Genomic DNA, 19,097 nt, shown 5'->3' on the forward strand with positions numbered 1-19,097 from the left:
CTATATCATACCCTGGTCCAGTTCTGGGGGACTATATCGTACCCTGGTCAAGTTCTGGGGGACTATATCATACCCAGGTCAAGTTCTGGGGGACTATATCATACCCAGGTCAAGTTCTGGGGGACTATATCATACCCAGGTCAAGTTCTGGGGGACTATATCATACCCAGGTCAAGTTCTGGGGGACTATATCGTACCCAGGTCAAGTTCTGGGGGACTATATCGTACCCTGGTCAAGTTCTGGGGGACTATATCATACCCAGGTCAAGTTCTGGGGGACTATATCATACCCAGGTCAAGTTCTGGGGGACTATATCGTACCCAGGTCAAGTTCTGGGGGACTATATCGTACCCTGGTCAAGTTCTGGGGGACTATATCATACCCTGGTCAAGTTCTGGGGGACTATATCATACCAAGGTCAAGTTCTGGGGGACTATATCGTACCCTGGTCAAGTTCTGGGGGACTATATCATACCCAGGTCAAGATCTGGGGGACTATATCATACCCAGGTCAAGTTCTGGGGGACTATATTGTACCCTGGTCAAGTTCTGGGGGACTATATCATACCCAGGTCAAGTTCTGGGGGACTATATCATACCCAGGTCAAGTTCTGGGGGACTATATCATACCCAGGTCAAGTTCTGGGGACTATATCATACCCAGGTCAAGTTCTGGGGGACTATATCATACCCAGGTCAAGTTCTGGGGGACTATATCATACCCAGGTCAAGTTCTGGGGGACTATATCGTACCCTGGTCAAGTTCTGGGGGACTATATCATACCCAGGTCAAGTTCTGGGGGACTATATCATACCCAGGTCAAGTTCTGGGGGAATATATCGTACCCTGGCCAAGTTCTGGGGGACTATATCGTACCCAGGTCAAGTTCTGGGGGACTATATCATACCCTGGTCAAGTTCTGGGTGACTATATCGTACCCTGGTCAAGTTCTGGGGGACTATATCGTACCCAGGTCAAGTTCTGGGGGACTATATCGTACCCTGGTCAAGTTCTGGGGGACTATATCGTACCCTAGTCAAGTTCTGGGGGACTATATCATACCCTGGTCAAGTTCTGGGGGACTATATCGTACCCTGGTCAAGTTCTGGGGGACTATTTCGTACCCTAGTCAAGTTATGGGGGACTATATCATACCCTGGTCAAGTTCTGGGGGACTATATCGTACCCAGGTCAAGTTCTGGGGGACTATATCGTACCCTGGTCAAGTTCTGGGGGACTATATCGTACCCAGGTCAAGTTCTGGGGGACTATTTCGTACCCTAGTCAGGTTCTGGGGGACTATATCGTACCCAGGTCAAGTTCTGGGGGACTATATCGTACCCAGATCAAGGTCTGGGGGACTATATCGTACCCAGATCATGTTCTGGGGGACTATATCGTAACCAGATCAAGTTCTGGAGGACTATATCGTACCCAGATCATGTTCTGGGGGACTATATCGTACCCAGATCAAGTTCTGGGGGACTATATCGTAACCAGATCAAGTTCTGGGGGAATATATCGTACCCAGATCAAGTTCTGGGGGACTATATCGTACCCAGATCAAGTTCTAGGGGACTATATCGTACCCAGATCAAGTTCTGGGGGACTATATCGTACCCAGATCAAGTTCTGGGGGACTATATCGTACCCAGATCAAGTTCTGGGGGACTATATCGTAACCAGATCAAGTTCTGGGGGACTATATTGTACCCTGGTCAAGTTCTGGGGGACTATATCATACCCAGGTCAAGTTCTGGGGGACTATATCATACCCAGGTCAAGTTCTGGGGGACTATATCATACCCAGGTCAAGTTCTGGGGGACTATATCGTACCCTGGTCAAGTTCTGGGGGACTATATCATACCCAGGTCAAGTTCTGGGGGACTATATCATACCCAGGTCAAGTTCTGGGGGACTATATCGTACCCTGGTCAAGTTCTGGGGGACTATATCATACCCAGGTCAAGTTCTGGGGGACTATATCATACCCAGGTCAAGTTCTGGGGGACTATATCGTACCCTGGTCAAGTTCTGGGGGACTATATCATACCCAGGCCAAGTTCTGGGGGACTATATCATACCCAGGTCAAGTTCTGGGGGAATATATCGTACCCTGGCCAAGTTCTGGGGGACTATATCGTACCCAGGTCAAGTTCTGGGGGACTATATCATACCCTGGTCAAGTTCTGGGTGACTATATCGTACCCTGGTCAAGTTCTGGGGGACTATATCGTACCCAGGTCAAGTTCTGGGGGACTATATCGTACCCTGGTCAAGTTCTGGGGGACTATATCGTACCCTAGTCAAGTTCTGGGGGACTATATCATACCCTGGTCAAGTTCTGGGGGACTATATCGTACCCTGGTCAAGTTCTGGGGGACTATTTCGTACCCTAGTCAAGTTATGGGGGACTATATCATACCCTGGTCAAGTTCTGGGGGACTATATCGTACCCAGGTCAAGTTCTGGGGGACTATATCGTACCCTGGTCAAGTTCTGGGGGACTATATCGTACCCAGGTCAAGTTCTGGGGGACTATTTCGTACCCTAGTCAGGTTCTGGGGGACTATATCGTACCCAGGTCAAGTTCTGGGGGACTATATCGTACCCAGATCAAGTTCTGGGGGACTATATCGTACCCAGATCAAGTTCTGGGGGACTATATCGTACCCAGATCAAGTTCTGGGGGACTATATCGTACCCAGATCAAGTTCTGGGGGACTATATCGTACCAGATCCAGTTCTGGGGGACTATATCGTACCATGGTCAAGTTCTGGGGGACTATATCGTACCCTAGTCAAGTTCTGGGGGACTATATCGTACCCTAGTCAAGTTCTGGGGGACTATATCGCACCCTGGTCAAGTTCTGGGGGACTATTTCGTACCCTAGTCAAGTTCTGGGGGACTATATCGTACCCAGGTCAAGTTCTGGGGGACTATATCGTACCCAGATCAAGGTCTGGGGGACTATATCGTACCCAGATCAAGTTCTGGGGGACTATATCGTAACCAGATCAAGTTCTGGAGGACTATATCGTACCCAGATCATGTTCTGGGGGACTATATCGTACCCAGATCAAGTTCTGGGGGACTATATCGTAACCAGATCAAGTTCTGGGGGACTATATCGTACCCAGATCAAGTTCTGGGGGACTATATCGTACCCAGATCAAGTTCTAGGGGACTATATCGTACCCAGATCAAGTTCTGGGGGACTATATCGTACCCAGATCAAGTTCTGGGGGACTATATCGTAACCAGATCAAGTTCTGGGGGACTATATCGTACCCAGATCAAGTTCTGGGGGACTATATCGTACCCAGATCAAGTTCTGGGGGACTATATCATACCCAGATCAAGTTCTGGGGGACTATATCGTACCCAGATCAAGTTCTGGGGGACTATATCGTAACCAGATCAAGTTCTGGGGGACTATATCGTACCCAGATCAAGTTCTGGGGGACTATATCGTACCCAGATCAAGTTCTGGGGGACTATATCGTACCCAGATCAAGTTCTGGGGGACTATATCGTACCCAGATCAAGTTCTGGGGGACTATATCGTACCAGATCCAGTTCTGGGGGACTATATCGTACCCTGGTCAAGTTCTGGGGGACTATATCGTACCCTAGTCAAGTTCTGGGGGACTATATCGCACCCTGGTCAAGTTCTGGGGGACTGTATCGTACCCTGGTCAAGTTCTGGGGGACTATATCGTACCCTGGTCAAGTTCTGGGGGACTATATCGTACTCTGGTCCAGTTCTGGGGGACTATATCGTACCCTGGTCAAGTTCTGGGGGACTATATCGTACCCTGGTCCAGTTCTGGGGGACTATATCATACCAGATCAAGTTCTGGGGGACTATATCATACCCTGGTCCAGTTCTGGGGGACTATATCGTACCCTGGTCAAGTTCTGGGGGACTATATCATACCCAGGTCAAGTTCTGGGGGACTATATCATACCCAGGTCAAGTTCTGGGGGACTATATCATACCCAGGTCAAGTTCTGGGGGACTATATCATACCCAGGTCAAGTTCTGGGGGACTATATCGTACCCAGGTCAAGTTCTGGGGGACTATATCGTACCCTGGTCAAGTTCTGGGGGACTATATCATACCCAGGTCAAGTTCTGGGGGACTATATCGTACCCAGGTCAAGTTCTGGGGGACTATATCGTACCCTGGTCAAGTTCTGGGGGACTATATCATACCCAGGCCAAGTTCTTGGGGACTATATCATACCAAGGTCAAGTTCTGGGGGACTATATCGTACCCTGGTCAAGTTCTGGGGGACTATATCATACCCAGGTCAAGATCTGGGGGACTATATCATACCCAGGTCAAGTTCTGGGGGACTATATTGTACCCTGGTCAAGTTCTGGGGGACTATATCATACCCAGGTCAAGTTCTGGGGGACTATATCATACCCAGGTCAAGTTCTGGGGGACTATATCATACCCAGGTCAAGTTCTGGGGGACTATATCATACCCAGGTCAAGTTCTGGGGGACTATATCATACCCAGGTCAAGTTCTGGGGGACTATATCATACCCAGGTCAAGTTCTGGGGGACTATATCGTACCCTGGTCAAGTTCTGGGGGACTATATCATACCCAGGTCAAGTTCTGGGGGACTATATCATACCCAGGTCAAGTTCTTGGGGACTATATCATACCAAGGTCAAGTTCTGGGGGACTATATCGTACTCTGGTCCAGTTCTGGGGGACTATATCGTACCCTGGTCAAGTTCTGGGGGACTATATCGTACCCTGGTCCAGTTCTGGGGGACTATATCATACCAGATCAAGTTCTGGGGGACTATATCATACCCTGGTCCAGTTCTGGGGGACTATATCGTACCCTGGTCAAGTTCTGGGGGACTATATCATACCCAGGTCAAGTTCTGGGGGACTATATCATACCCAGGTCAAGTTCTGGGGGACTATATCATACCCAGGTCAAGTTCTGGGGGACTATATCATACCCAGGTCAAGTTCTGGGGGACTATATCGTACCCAGGTCAAGTTCTGGGGGACTATATCGTACCCTGGTCAAGTTCTGGGGGACTATATCATACCCAGGTCAAGTTCTGGGGGACTATATCATACCCAGGTCAAGTTCTGGGGGACTATATCGTACCCAGGTCAAGTTCTGGGGGACTATATCGTACCCTGGTCAAGTTCTGGGGGACTATATCATACCCAGGTCAAGTTCTTGGGGACTATATCATACCAAGGTCAAGTTCTGGGGGACTATATCGTACCCTGGTCAAGTTCTGGGGGACTATATCATACCCAGGTCAAGATCTGGGGGACTATATCATACCCAGGTCAAGTTCTGGGGGACTATATTGTACCCTGGTCAAGTTCTGGGGGACTATATCATACCCAGGTCAAGTTCTGGGGGACTATATCATACCCAGGTCAAGTTCTGGGGGACTATATCATACCCAGGTCAAGTTCTGGGGGACTATATCATACCCAGGTCAAGTTCTGGGGGACTATATCATACCCAGGTCAAGTTCTGGGGGACTATATCATACCCAGGTCAAGTTCTGGGGGACTATATCGTACCCTGGTCAAGTTCTGGGGGACTATATCATACCCAGGTCAAGTTCTGGGGGACTATATCATACCCAGGTCAAGTTCTGGGGGAATATATCGTACCCTGGCCAAGTTCTGGGGGACTATATCGTACCCAGGTCAAGTTCTGGGGGACTATATCATACCCTGGTCAAGTTCTGGGTGACTATATCGTACCCTGGTCAAGTTCTGGGGGACTATATCGTACCCAGGTCAAGTTCTGGGGGACTATATCGTACCCTGGTCAAGTTCTGGGGGACTATATCGTACCCTAGTCAAGTTCTGGGGGACTATATCATACCCTGGTCAAGTTCCGGGGGACTATATCGTACCCTGGTCAAGTTCTGGGGGACTATTTCGTACCCTAGTCAAGTTATGGGGGACTATATCATACCCTGGTCAAGTTCTGGGGGACTATATCGTACCCAGGTCAAGTTCTGGGGGACTATATCGTACCCTGGTCAAGTTCTGGGGGACTATATCGTACCCAGGTCAAGTTCTGGGGGACTATTTCGTACCCTAGTCAGGTTCTGGGGGACTATATCGTACCCAGGTCAAGTTCTGGGGGACTATATCGTACCCAGATCAAGGTCTGGGGGACTATATCGTACCCAGATCATGTTCTGGGGGACTATATCGTAACCAGATCAAGTTCTGGAGGACTATATCGTACCCAGATCATGTTCTGGGGGACTATATCGTACCCAGATCAAGTTCTGGGGGACTATATCGTAACCAGATCAAGTTCTGGGGGAATATATCGTACCCAGATCAAGTTCTGGGGGACTATATCGTACCCAGATCAAGTTCTAGGGGACTATATCGTACCCAGATCAAGTTCTGGGGGACTATATCGTACCCAGATCAAGTTCTGGGGGACTATATCGTACCCAGATCAAGTTCTGGGGGACTATATCGTAACCAGATCAAGTTCTGGGGGACTATATTGTACCCTGGTCAAGTTCTGGGGGACTATATCATACCCAGGTCAAGTTCTGGGGGACTATATCATACCCAGGTCAAGTTCTGGGGGACTATATCATACCCAGGTCAAGTTCTGGGGGACTATATCATACCCAGGTCAAGTTCTGGGGGACTATATCATACCCAGGTCAAGTTCTGGGGGACTATATCATACCCAGGTCAAGTTCTGGGGGACTATATCGTACCCTGGTCAAGTTCTGGGGGACTATATCATACCCAGGTCAAGTTCTGGGGGACTATATCATACCCAGGTCAAGTTCTGGGGGACTATATCATACCCAGGTCAAGTTCTGGGGGACTATATCATACCCAGGTCAAGTTCTGGGGGACTATATCATACCCAGGTCAAGTTCTGGGGGACTATATCGTACCCTGGTCAAGTTCTGGGGGACTATATCATACCCAGGTCAAGTTCTGGGGGACTATATCATACCCAGGTCAAGTTCTGGGGGAATATATCGTACCCTGGCCAAGTTCTGGGGGACTATATCGTACCCAGGTCAAGTTCTGGGGGACTATATCATACCCTGGTCAAGTTCTGGGTGACTATATCGTACCATGGTCAAGTTCTGGGGGACTATATCGTACCCAGGTCAAGTTCTGGGGGACTATATCGTACCCTGGTCAAGTTCTGGGGGACTATATCGTACCCTAGTCAAGTTCTGGGGGACTATATCATACCCTGGTCAAGTTCTGGGGGACTATATCGTACCCTGGTCAAGTTCTGGGGGACTATTTCGTACCCTAGTCAAGTTATGGGGGACTATATCATACCCTGGTCAAGTTCTGGGGGACTATATCGTACCCAGGTCAAGTTCTGGGGGACTATATCGTACCCTGGTCAAGTTCTGGGGGACTATATCGTACCCAGGTCAAGTTCTGGGGGACTATTTCGTACCCTAGTCAGGTTCTGGGGGACTATATCGTACCCAGGTCAAGTTCTGGGGGACTATATCGTACCCAGATCAAGGTCTGGGGGACTATATCGTACCCAGATCATGTTCTGGGGGACTATATCGTAACCAGATCAAGTTCTGGAGGACTATATCGTACCCAGATCATGTTCTGGGGGACTATATCGTACCCAGATCAAGTTCTGGGGGACTATATCGTAACCAGATCAAGTTCTGGGGGAATATATCGTACCCAGATCAAGTTCTGGGGGACTATATCGTACCCAGATCAAGTTCTGGGGGACTATATCGTAACCAGATCAAGTTCTGGGGGACTATATTGTACCCTGGTCAAGTTCTGGGGGACTATATCATACCCAGGTCAAGTTCTGGGGGACTATATCATACCCAGGTCAAGTTCTGGGGGACTATATCATACCCAGGTCAAGTTCTGGGGGACTATATCATACCCAGGTCAAGTTCTGGGGGACTATATCATACCCAGGTCAAGTTCTGGGGGACTATATCATACCCAGGTCAAGTTCTGGGGGACTATATCGTACCCTGGTCAAGTTCTGGGGGACTATATCATACCCAGGTCAAGTTCTGGGGGACTATATCATACCCAGGTCAAGTTCTGGGGGACTATATCATACCCAGGTCAAGTTCTGGGGGACTATATCATACCCAGGTCAAGTTCTGGGGGACTATATCATACCCAGGTCAAGTTCTGGGGGACTATATCGTACCCTGGTCAAGTTCTGGGGGACTATATCATACCCAGGTCAAGTTCTGGGGGACTATATCATACCCAGGTCAAGTTCTGGGGGAATATATCGTACCCTGGCCAAGTTCTGGGGGACTATATCGTACCCAGGTCAAGTTCTGGGGGACTATATCATACCCTGGTCAAGTTCTGGGTGACTATATCGTACCCTGGTCAAGTTCTGGGGGACTATATCGTACCCAGGTCAAGTTCTGGGGGACTATATCGTACCCTGGTCAAGTTCTGGGGGACTATATCGTACCCTAGTCAAGTTCTGGGGGACTATATCATACCCTGGTCAAGTTCTGGGGGACTATATCGTACCCTGGTCAAGTTCTGGGGGACTATTTCGTACCCTAGTCAAGTTATGGGGGACTATATCATACCCTGGTCAAGTTCTGGGGGACTATATCGTACCCAGGTCAAGTTCTGGGGGACTATATCGTACCCTGGTCAAGTTCTGGGGGACTATATCGTACCCAGGTCAAGTTCTGGGGGACTATTTCGTACCCTAGTCAGGTTCTGGGGGACTATATCGTACCCAGGTCAAGTTCTGGGGGACTATATCGTACCCAGATCAAGGTCTGGGGGACTATATCGTACCCAGATCATGTTCTGGGGGACTATATCGTAACCAGATCAAGTTCTGGAGGACTATATCGTACCCAGATCATGTTCTGGGGGACTATATCGTACCCAGATCAAGTTCTGGGGGACTATATCGTAACCAGATCAAGTTCTGGGGGAATATATCGTACCCAGATCAAGTTCTGGGGGACTATATCGTACCCAGATCAAGTTCTAGGGGACTATATCGTACCCAGATCAAGTTCTGGGGGACTATATCGTACCCAGATCAAGTTCTGGGGGACTATATCGTACCCAGATCAAGTTCTGGGGGACTATATCGTAACCAGATCAAGTTCTGGGGGACTATATCGTACCCAGATCAAGTTCTGGGGGACTATATCGTACCCAGATCAAGTTCTGGGGGACTATATCGTACCCAGATCAAGTTCTGGGGGACTATATCGTACCCAGATCAAGTTCTGGGGGACTATATCGTACCAGATCCAGTTCTGGGGGACTATATCGTACCATGGTCAAGTTCTGGGGGACTATATCGTACCCTGGTCCAGTTCTGGGGGACTATATCATACCAGATCAAGTTCTGGGGGACTATATCATACCCTGGTCCAGTTCTGGGGGACTATATCGTACCCTGGTCCAGTTCTGGGGGACTATATCGTACCCTGGTCCAGTTCTGGGGGACTATATCGTACCCTGGTCCAGTTCTGGGGGACTATATCATACCCTGGTCCAGTTCTGGGGGACTATATCGTACCCTGGTCCAGTTCTGGGGGACTATATCGTACCCTGGTCCAGTTCTGGGGGACTATATCGTAACCAAAATGTTGACCTGCAAGTATTATTTTTTACTTTTGAAGAGAAAAAGGAAAGTTTGGATCAAATAAGTAATTTGCTTTTGACCTCAATGCATTCTAATAACCACACCATGTGTAACAGTAGTCATAATGAAAGTGAAAACATATGGTCAGTAGGAGAAAACATTAAGCCTCTCTTCACACACACACACACACACACACACACACACACACACACACACACACACACACACACACACACACACACACACACACACACACACACACACACACACACACACACACACACACACACACACACACATATGAAGCAGTCTGGACTACATTAGCAAGTTAATTAAGGGCCTACCAAGAGGTAAAGCGCCTCCTGTGGGGATGTGGGCTTGGACAAAAACACATCACGATAGAGAGACACAACAACACGACATAAAGATAGACCTAAGACAACACAACATGGTAGCAACACATGACATACAGCATGGTAGCAGAAGAACATGGTAGCAACACAACGTGGCAGCAACACCACATGGCAACAACACCACATGGCAACAACACCACATGGCAGCAACACCACATGGTAGCAACACAACGTGGCAGCAACACCACATGGTAGCAACACAATGTGGCAGCAACACCACATGGTAGCAACACAATGTGGCAGCAACACCACATGGTAGCAACACAATGTGGCAGCAACACAAACTGGTAGCAAAACAACGTGGCAGCAACACAAACTGGTAGCAAAACAACGTGGCAGCAACACCACATGGTAGCAACACAATGTGGCAGCAACACCACATGGTAGCAACACAACGTGGCAGCAACACAATGTGGTAGCAAAACAACGTGGCAGCAACACAATCTGGTAGCAAAACAACGTGGCTGCAACACAATGTGGCAGCAACACAATGTGGCAGCAACACAACGTGGCAGCATCACCACATGGTAGCAACACAATGTGGCAGCAACACCACATGGTAGCAACATAACGTGGCAGCAATACAATGTGGTAGCAACACAACGTGGCAGCAACACCACATGGTAGCAACACAACGTGGCAGCAACACCACATGGTAGCAACATAACATGGCAGCAACACAACATGGTAGCAACACAACGTGGCAGGAACACCACATGGTAGAAGCACAACGTGGCAGCAACACAATCTGGTAGCAGCACAACGTGGCAGCAACACAATCTGGTAGCAGCACCACATGGTAGCAACATAACATGGTAGCAGCACAACGTGGCAGCAACACAATCTGGTAGCAGCACAACGTGGCAGCAACACAATCTGGTAGCAGCACCACATGGTAGCAACATAACATGGCAGCAACACAATGTGGTAGCAACACAACGTGGCAGCAACACCACATGGTAGCATCACAACGTGGCAGCAACAAAGTGTCTACTGTTTCATCACCTTTCTTATGTTGTGTTTTTGTTTTGTTTGCAGCGGCCTCCCAGGTCCAGTTCTGGGGGACTATATCATACCCTGGTCAAGTTCAAGGGGGACTATATCATACCCAGGTCAAGTTCTGGGGGACTATATCATACCCAGGTCAAGTTCTGGGGGACTATATCATACCCAGGTCAAGTTCTGGGGGACTATATCATACCCAGGTCAAGTTCTGGGGGACTATATCATACCCAGGTCAAGTTCTGGCGGACTATATCATACCCAGGTCAAGTTCTGGGGGACTATATCATACCCAGGTCAAGTTCTGGGGGACTATATCATACCCAGGTCAAGTTCTGGGGGACTATATCATACCCAGGTCAAGTTCTGGGGGACTATATCATACCCAGGTCAAGTTCTGGGGGACTATATCATACCCAGGTCAAGTTCTGGGGGACTATATCATACCCAGGTCAAGTTCAAGGGGGACTATATCATACCCAGGTCAAGTTCTGGGGGACTATATCATACCCAGGTCAAGTTCTGGGGGACTATATCATACCCAGGTCAAGTTCTGGCGGACTATATCATACCCAGGTCAAGTTCTGTGGGACTATATCATACCCAGGTCAAGTTCTGGGGGACTATATCATACCCAGGTCAAGTTCTGGGGGACTATATCATACCCAGGTCAAGTTCTGGGGGACTATATCATACCCAGGTCAAGTTCTGGGGGACTATATCATACCCAGGTCAAGTTCTGGGGGACTATATCATACCCAGGTCAAGTTCTGGGGGACTATATCGTACCCTGGTCAAGTTCTGGGGGACTATATCATACCCAGGTCAAGTTCAAGGGGGACTATATCATACCCAGGTCAAGTTCTGGGGGACTATATCATACCCAGGTCAAGTTCTGGGGGACTATATCATACCCAGGTCAAGTTCTGGCGGACTATATCATACCCAGGTCAAGTTCTGTGGGACTATATCATACCCAGGTCAAGTTCTGGGGGACTATATCATACCCAGGTCAAGTTCTGGGGGACTATATCATACCCAGGTCAAGTTCTGGGGGACTATATCATACCCAGGTCAAGTTCTGGGGGACTATATCATACCCAGGTCAAGTTCTGGGGGACTATATCATACCCAGGTCAAGTTCTGGGGGACTATATCATACCCAGGTCAAGTTCTGGGGGACTATATCGTACCCAGGTCAAGTTCTGGGGGACTATATCGTACCCTGGTCAAGTTCTGGGGGACTATATCATACCCAGGTCAAGTTCTTGGGGACTATATCATACCAAGGTCAAGTTCTGGGGGACTATATCGTACCCTGGTCAAGTTCTGGGGGACTATATCATACCCAGGTCAAGATCTGGGGGACTATATCATACCCAGGTCAAGTTCTGGGGGACTATATTGTACCCTGGTCAAGTTCTGGGGGACTATATCATACCCAGGTCAAGTTCTGGGGGACTATATCATACCCAGGTCAAGTTCTGGGGGACTATATCATACCCAGGTCAAGTTCTGGAGGACTATATCATATCCAGGTCAAGTTCTGGGGGACTATATCATACCCAGGTCAAGTTCTGGGGGACTATATCATACCCAGGTCAAGTTCTGGGGGACTATATCGTACCCTGGTCAAGTTCTGGGGGACTATATCATACCCAGGTCAAGTTCTGGGGGACTATATCATACCCAGGTCAAGTTCTGGGGGAATATATCGTACCCTGGCCAAGTTCAGGGGGACTATATCGTACCCAGGTCAAGTTCTGGGGGACTATATCATACCCTGGTCAAGTTCTGGGTGACTATATCGTACCCTGGTCAAGTTCTGGGGGACTATATCGTACCCAGGTCAAGTTCTGGGGGACTATATCGTACCCTGGTCAAGTTCTGGGGGACTATATCGTACCCTAGTCAAGTTCTGGGGGACTATATCATACCCTGGTCAAGTTCTGGGGGACTATATCGTACCCTGGTCAAGTTCTGGGGGACTATTTCGTACCCTAGTCAAGTTCTGGGGGACTATATCGTACCCTGGTCAAGTTCTGGGGGACTATTTCGTACCCTAGTCAAGTTATGGGGGACTATATCATACCCTGGTCAAGTTCTGGGGGACTATATCGTACCCAGGTCAAGTTCTGGGGGACTATATCGTACCCTGGTCAAGTTCTGGGGGACTATATCGTACCCAGGTCAAGTTCTGGGGGACTATTTCGTACCCTAGTCAGGTTCTGGGGGACTATATCGTACCCAGGTCAAGTTCTGGGGGACTATATCGTACCCAGATCAAGGTCTGGGGGACTATATCGTACCCAGATCAAGTTCTGGGGGACTATATCGTAACCAGATCAAGTTCTGGAGGACTATATCGTACCCAGATCATGTTCTGGGGGACTATATCGTACCCAGATCAAGTTCTAGGGGACTATATCGTACCCAGATCAGGTTCTGGGGGACTATATCGTACCCAGATCAAGTTCTGGGGGACTATATCGTAACCAGATCAAGTTCTGGGGGACTATATCGTACCCAGATCAAGTTCTGGGGGACTATATCGTACCCAGATCAAGTTCTGGGGGACTATATCGTACCCAGATCAAGTTCTGGGGGACTATATCGTACCCAGATCAAGTTCTGGGGGACTATATCGTACCAGATCCAGTTCTGGGGGACTATATCGTACCATGGTCAAGTTCTGGGGGACTATATCGTACCCTAGTCAAGTTCTGGGGGACTATATCGTACCCTAGTCAAGTTCTGGGGGACTATATCGCACCCTGGTCAAGTTCTGGGGGACTATTTCGTACCCTAGTCAAGTTCTGGGGGACTATATCGTACCCAGGTCAAGTTCTGGGGGACTATATCGTACCCAGATCAAGGTCTGGGGGACTATATCGTACCCAGATCAAGTTCTGGGGGACTATATCGTAACCAGATCAAGTTCTGGAGGACTATATCGTACCCAGATCATGTTCTGGGGGACTATATCGTACCCAGATCAAGTTCTGGGGGACTATATCGTAACCAGATCAAGTTCTGGGGGACTATATCGTACCCAGATCAAGTTCTGGGGGACTATATCGTACCCAGATCAAGTTCTAGGGGACTATATCGTACCCAGATCAAGTTCTGGGGGACTATATCGTACCCAGATCAAGTTCTGGGGGACTATATCGTAACCAGATCAAGTTCTGGGGGACTATATCGTACCCAGATCAAGTTCTGGGGGACTATATCGTACCCAGATCAAGTTCTGGGGGACTATATCATACCCAGATCAAGTTCTGGGGGACTATATCGTACCCAGATCAAGTTCTGGGGGACTATATCGTAACCAGATCAAGTTCTGGGGGACTATATCGTACCCAGATCAAGTTCTGGGGGACTATATCGTACCCAGATCAAGTTCTGGGGGACTATATCGTACCCAGATCAAGTTCTGGGGGACTATATCGTACCCAGATCAAGTTCTGGGGGACTATATCGTACCAGATCCAGTTCTGGGGGACTATATCGTACCCTGGTCAAGTTCTGGGGGACTATATCGTACCCTAGTCAAGTTCTGGGGGACTATATCGCACCCTGGTCAAGTTCTGGGGGACTGTATCGTACCCTGGTCAAGTTCTGGGGGACTATATCGTACCCTGGTCAAGTTCTGGGGGACTATATCGTACTCTGGTCCAGTTCTGGGGGACTATATCGTACCCTGGTCAAGTTCTGGGGGACTATATCGTACCCTGTTCCAGTTCTGGGGGACTATATCATACCAGATCAAGTTCTGGGGGACTATATCATACCCTGGTCCAGTTCTGGGGGACTATATCGTACCCTGGTCCAGTTCTGGGGGACTATATCATACCCTGGTCCAGTTCTGAGGGACTATATCGTACCCTGGTCCAGTTCTGGGGGACTATATCGTACCCTGGTCCATTTCTGGGGGACTATATCATACCCTGGTCCAGTTCTGGGGGACTATATCGTACCCTGGTCCAGTTCTGGGGGACTATATCGTACCCTGGTCCAGTTCTGGGGTACTATATCATACCCTGGTCCAGTTCTGGGGGACTATATCATACCCTGGTCCAGTTCTGGGGGACTATATCATACCCTGGTCCAGTTCTGGGGGACTATATCGTACCCTGGTCCAGTTCTGGGGGACTCAATCGTACCCTGGTCCAGTTCTGGGGGACTAGTTCGTACCCTGGTCCAGTTCTAGGGGACTATATCGTACCCTAGTCCAGTTCTAGGGGACTATATCGTACCCTGGTCCAGTTCTGGGGGACTATATCGTACCCTGGTCCAGTTCTGGGGGACTATATCGTACCCTGGTCCAGTTCTGGGGGACTATATCATACCCTGGTCCAGTTCTGGGGGACTATATCATACCCTGGTCCAGTTCTGGGGGACTATATCGTACCCTGGTCCAGTTCTGGGGGACTATATCGTAACCAATATGTTGACCTGCAAGTATTATTTTTTACTTTTGAAGAGAAAAAGGAAAGTTTGGATCAAATAAGTAATTTGCTTTTGACCTCAATGAATTCTAATAACCAAACCGTGTGTAACAGCAGTCATAATGAAAGTGAAAACACATGGTCAGTAGGAGAAAACATATAGCCTCCCTTCACACACACACACACACACACACACACACACACACACACACACACACACACACACACACACACACACACACACACACACACACACACACACACACACACACACACACACACACACACACACACACACACACACACACACACACACACACACACACACATTCTAATAACCAAACCCGTGTGTAACAGAAGTCATAATGAAAGTGAAAACATAGAATTTCTCTTCACACAGACACACACACACACACACACACACACACAGAACCCCTCCCCCACACAACACATATGAAGCATTACTGGATTTGAGTTCGAGGTAGACTATTAAAAAAATTATATATATTTATTTAACTAGGCAAGTTAATTAAGGGCCTACCAAGAGGTAAAGCGCCTCCTGTGGGTATGGGGGCTTGGACAAAAACACATCACGATAGAGAGACACAACAACACTACATAAAGATAGACCTAAGACAACACAACATGGTAGCAACACATGACATGCAGCATGGTAGCAGAAGAACATGGTAGCAGACCACATGGTAGCATCACAATGTGGTAGCAACACAATGTGGTAGCATCACAACATGGCAACAACACCACATGGTAGCAACACAACATGGTAGCAACACAATGTGGTAGCATCACAACGTGGCAACAGCACCACATGGTAGCAACCCAACGTGGTAGCACCACAATGTGGTAGCAACCCAACGTGGTAGCAACACAATGTGGTAGCAACACAATGTGTTAGCAACACAACGTGGCAACAACACCACATGGTAGCAACACAACGTGGTTGCAACACAACGTGGCAACAACACCACATGGTAGCAACACAACGTGGTTGCAACACAACGTGACAACAACACCACATGGCAACAACACCACATGGCAGCAACACCACATGGCAGCAACACCACATGGCAACAACACCACATAGCAACAACACCACATGGCAGCAAAACCACATGGCAACAACACCACATGGCAACAACACCACATGGCAACAACACCACATGGTAGCAACACCACACGTAGCAACACCACACGGAAGCAACACCACATGGTAGCAACACAACATGGTTGCAACAAAGTGTATACTGTTTCTGTTTCTTCCAAGTGTTTACTTCTGCTTCACCTGTCCCCTGACGGACACCTGTCCCTGACGGACACCTGTCCCTGACGGACACCTGTCCCTGACGCCGCACCCTCCAATTGGAGTGATTGTTCCTGCCCAAGCTTGAAAATCAAGTTGTCCGGGCTCTTAGCTTGCTTTCTATGCTCACAAGCTCTCGGAGTTCCGAGATTGTCAAACCAACATGGGCAGTAGGGCCCATTTGGTATACATGTTCGACAGAAACACTTGTTTGAATGGCAATAACTCTTCCGTTCCTGCTTCAGTGAGCATGCCAAAGTAAGCTGAACGAAGCCTATGATAGTAGGCTTGTGGGTGTTCATTCCCGAGCTTGTTTGACATGGTTAGCCAACGAGCGGTCGTGTTTGCGAGTCGCAGAACCACTGAATTCTACACTCTATTCTACACTCTTAGAAAAAAGGGTTCCAAAAGAGTTCTTTGGCTGTCCCCATTGGAGAACCCTTTTTGGTTCCAGGTAGAACCCCTTTTGGATCTGCGTAGAACTCTCTGGGGAAAGAGTTCTACTTGGAACCTGATACGGTTCTACCTGAAAAAATATTCTTTCAAGGGTTCTCCAATGGGGAGAGCCAAAGAACCCTTTTAGGTTCTAGATAGCACCTTTTTTCTAAGACTGTATGCACACAGAAATTACAATCAGCTTCTCTGAATTTCCTTGTGAAAGACTAACACTGTAAGATTGTATTGTATAATTTAGCTAGGAATGTTGTCATAGAATACGCTTTCAAATAATGGATGACATTTCCATGAATATTCTTATCATGTTACTGAATGTATCCAGAGTATTTTCAGATTTCGTTGTCAAAAAACAGCAAAGTAAATGTAAAATACAGATGAAATAAACATTGGATTCAGTCTTAACTGTTTTGTCCTCAACTTTAGTCCAACTCAATGGCGCCGGACGGGATGGCTGCTGTTTGACGGGCTCCTAACTATGCAAAATAATAATAATCTTGCATTGTTTGTAACTAATTTTGTACATAATGTTGCTGCTACCATCTCTTATGACCGAAAATATCTTCTGGACATCAGAACAGCGATTACTCACCTCGAACCGGACAAAGATGTTTTCTTTAATGAGTCTGACGCGAAGGATATACTGCCCAAATCCCGGTCATCAGCGTGAAGAAAATATGGAGGAGGGCGGGGTGCCTTGTACGAATTTGCCAACGAGTAGGTAAACCACCAAATCAAATCAAATGTATTTATATAGCCCTTTGTACATCAGCTGATATCTCAAAGTGCTGTACAGAAACCCAGCCTAAAACCCCAAACAGCAACCACCAACTTACCATCCTGAGACAAGGTTGAGTATAGCCCACAAAGATCTCCGCCATGGCAGAACCCAAGATGATTCAAAATTCCTATCTTTAACAGCTGATAATTCAGATATTTACTAAATATAAATATGACAAAGAAAATGACGTCTTTAGGATATCTAAAGGAAAAAAAACGTTTAGTGTTGCACTACTGTGAAACAAATTCTATTTCCAACCCAGACGTGTGAATGGACTACCACTCCGTGGCCAACATGGCCAACATGCAATCATTGGAAAACCACCAGAAGCCAGAACCAAAATTGAACTTTTTGGCAACAATGCAAAACCTTATGTTTGGCGTAAAAGCAACACAGCTCATCACCCTGAACACACCATCCCCACTGTCAAACATGGTGGTGGCAGCATCATGGTTTGGGCCTGCTTTTCTTCAGCAGGGACAGGGAAGATGGTTAAAATTGATGGAAAGATGTATGGAGCCAAATACAGGACCATTCTGGAAGAAAACCTGATGAAGTCTGCAAAAGACCTGAGACTGGGACGGAGATTTGTCTTCCAACAAGACAATGATCCAAAACATAAAGCAAAATCTACAATGGAATGGTTCAAAAATAAACATATCCAGGTGTTAGAATGGCCAAGTAAAAGGCCAGACCTGAAACCAATAGAGAATCTGTGGAAAGAACTGAAAACTGCTGTTCACAAATGCTCTCCATCCAACCTCACTGAGCTCGAGCTGTTTTGCAAGGAGGAATGGGAAAAAATGTCAGTCTCTCGATGTGCAAAACTGATAGAGACATACCCCAAGCGACTTACAGCTGTACTCGCAGCAAAAGGTGGCGCTACAAAGTATTAACTTAAGGGGGCTGAATAATTTTGCACGCCCAATTTTTCAGTTTTTGATTTGTTAAAAAAGTTTGAAATATCCAATAAATGTCGTTCCACTTCATGATTGTGTCCCACTTGTTGTTGATTCTTCACAAAAAA

The sequence above is a fragment of the Oncorhynchus kisutch genome, unplaced genomic scaffold (assembly GCF_002021735.2).
Source record: "Oncorhynchus kisutch isolate 150728-3 unplaced genomic scaffold, Okis_V2 Okis01b-Okis20b_hom, whole genome shotgun sequence".
NCBI classification, from domain to species: Eukaryota; Metazoa; Chordata; class Actinopteri; order Salmoniformes; family Salmonidae; genus Oncorhynchus; species Oncorhynchus kisutch.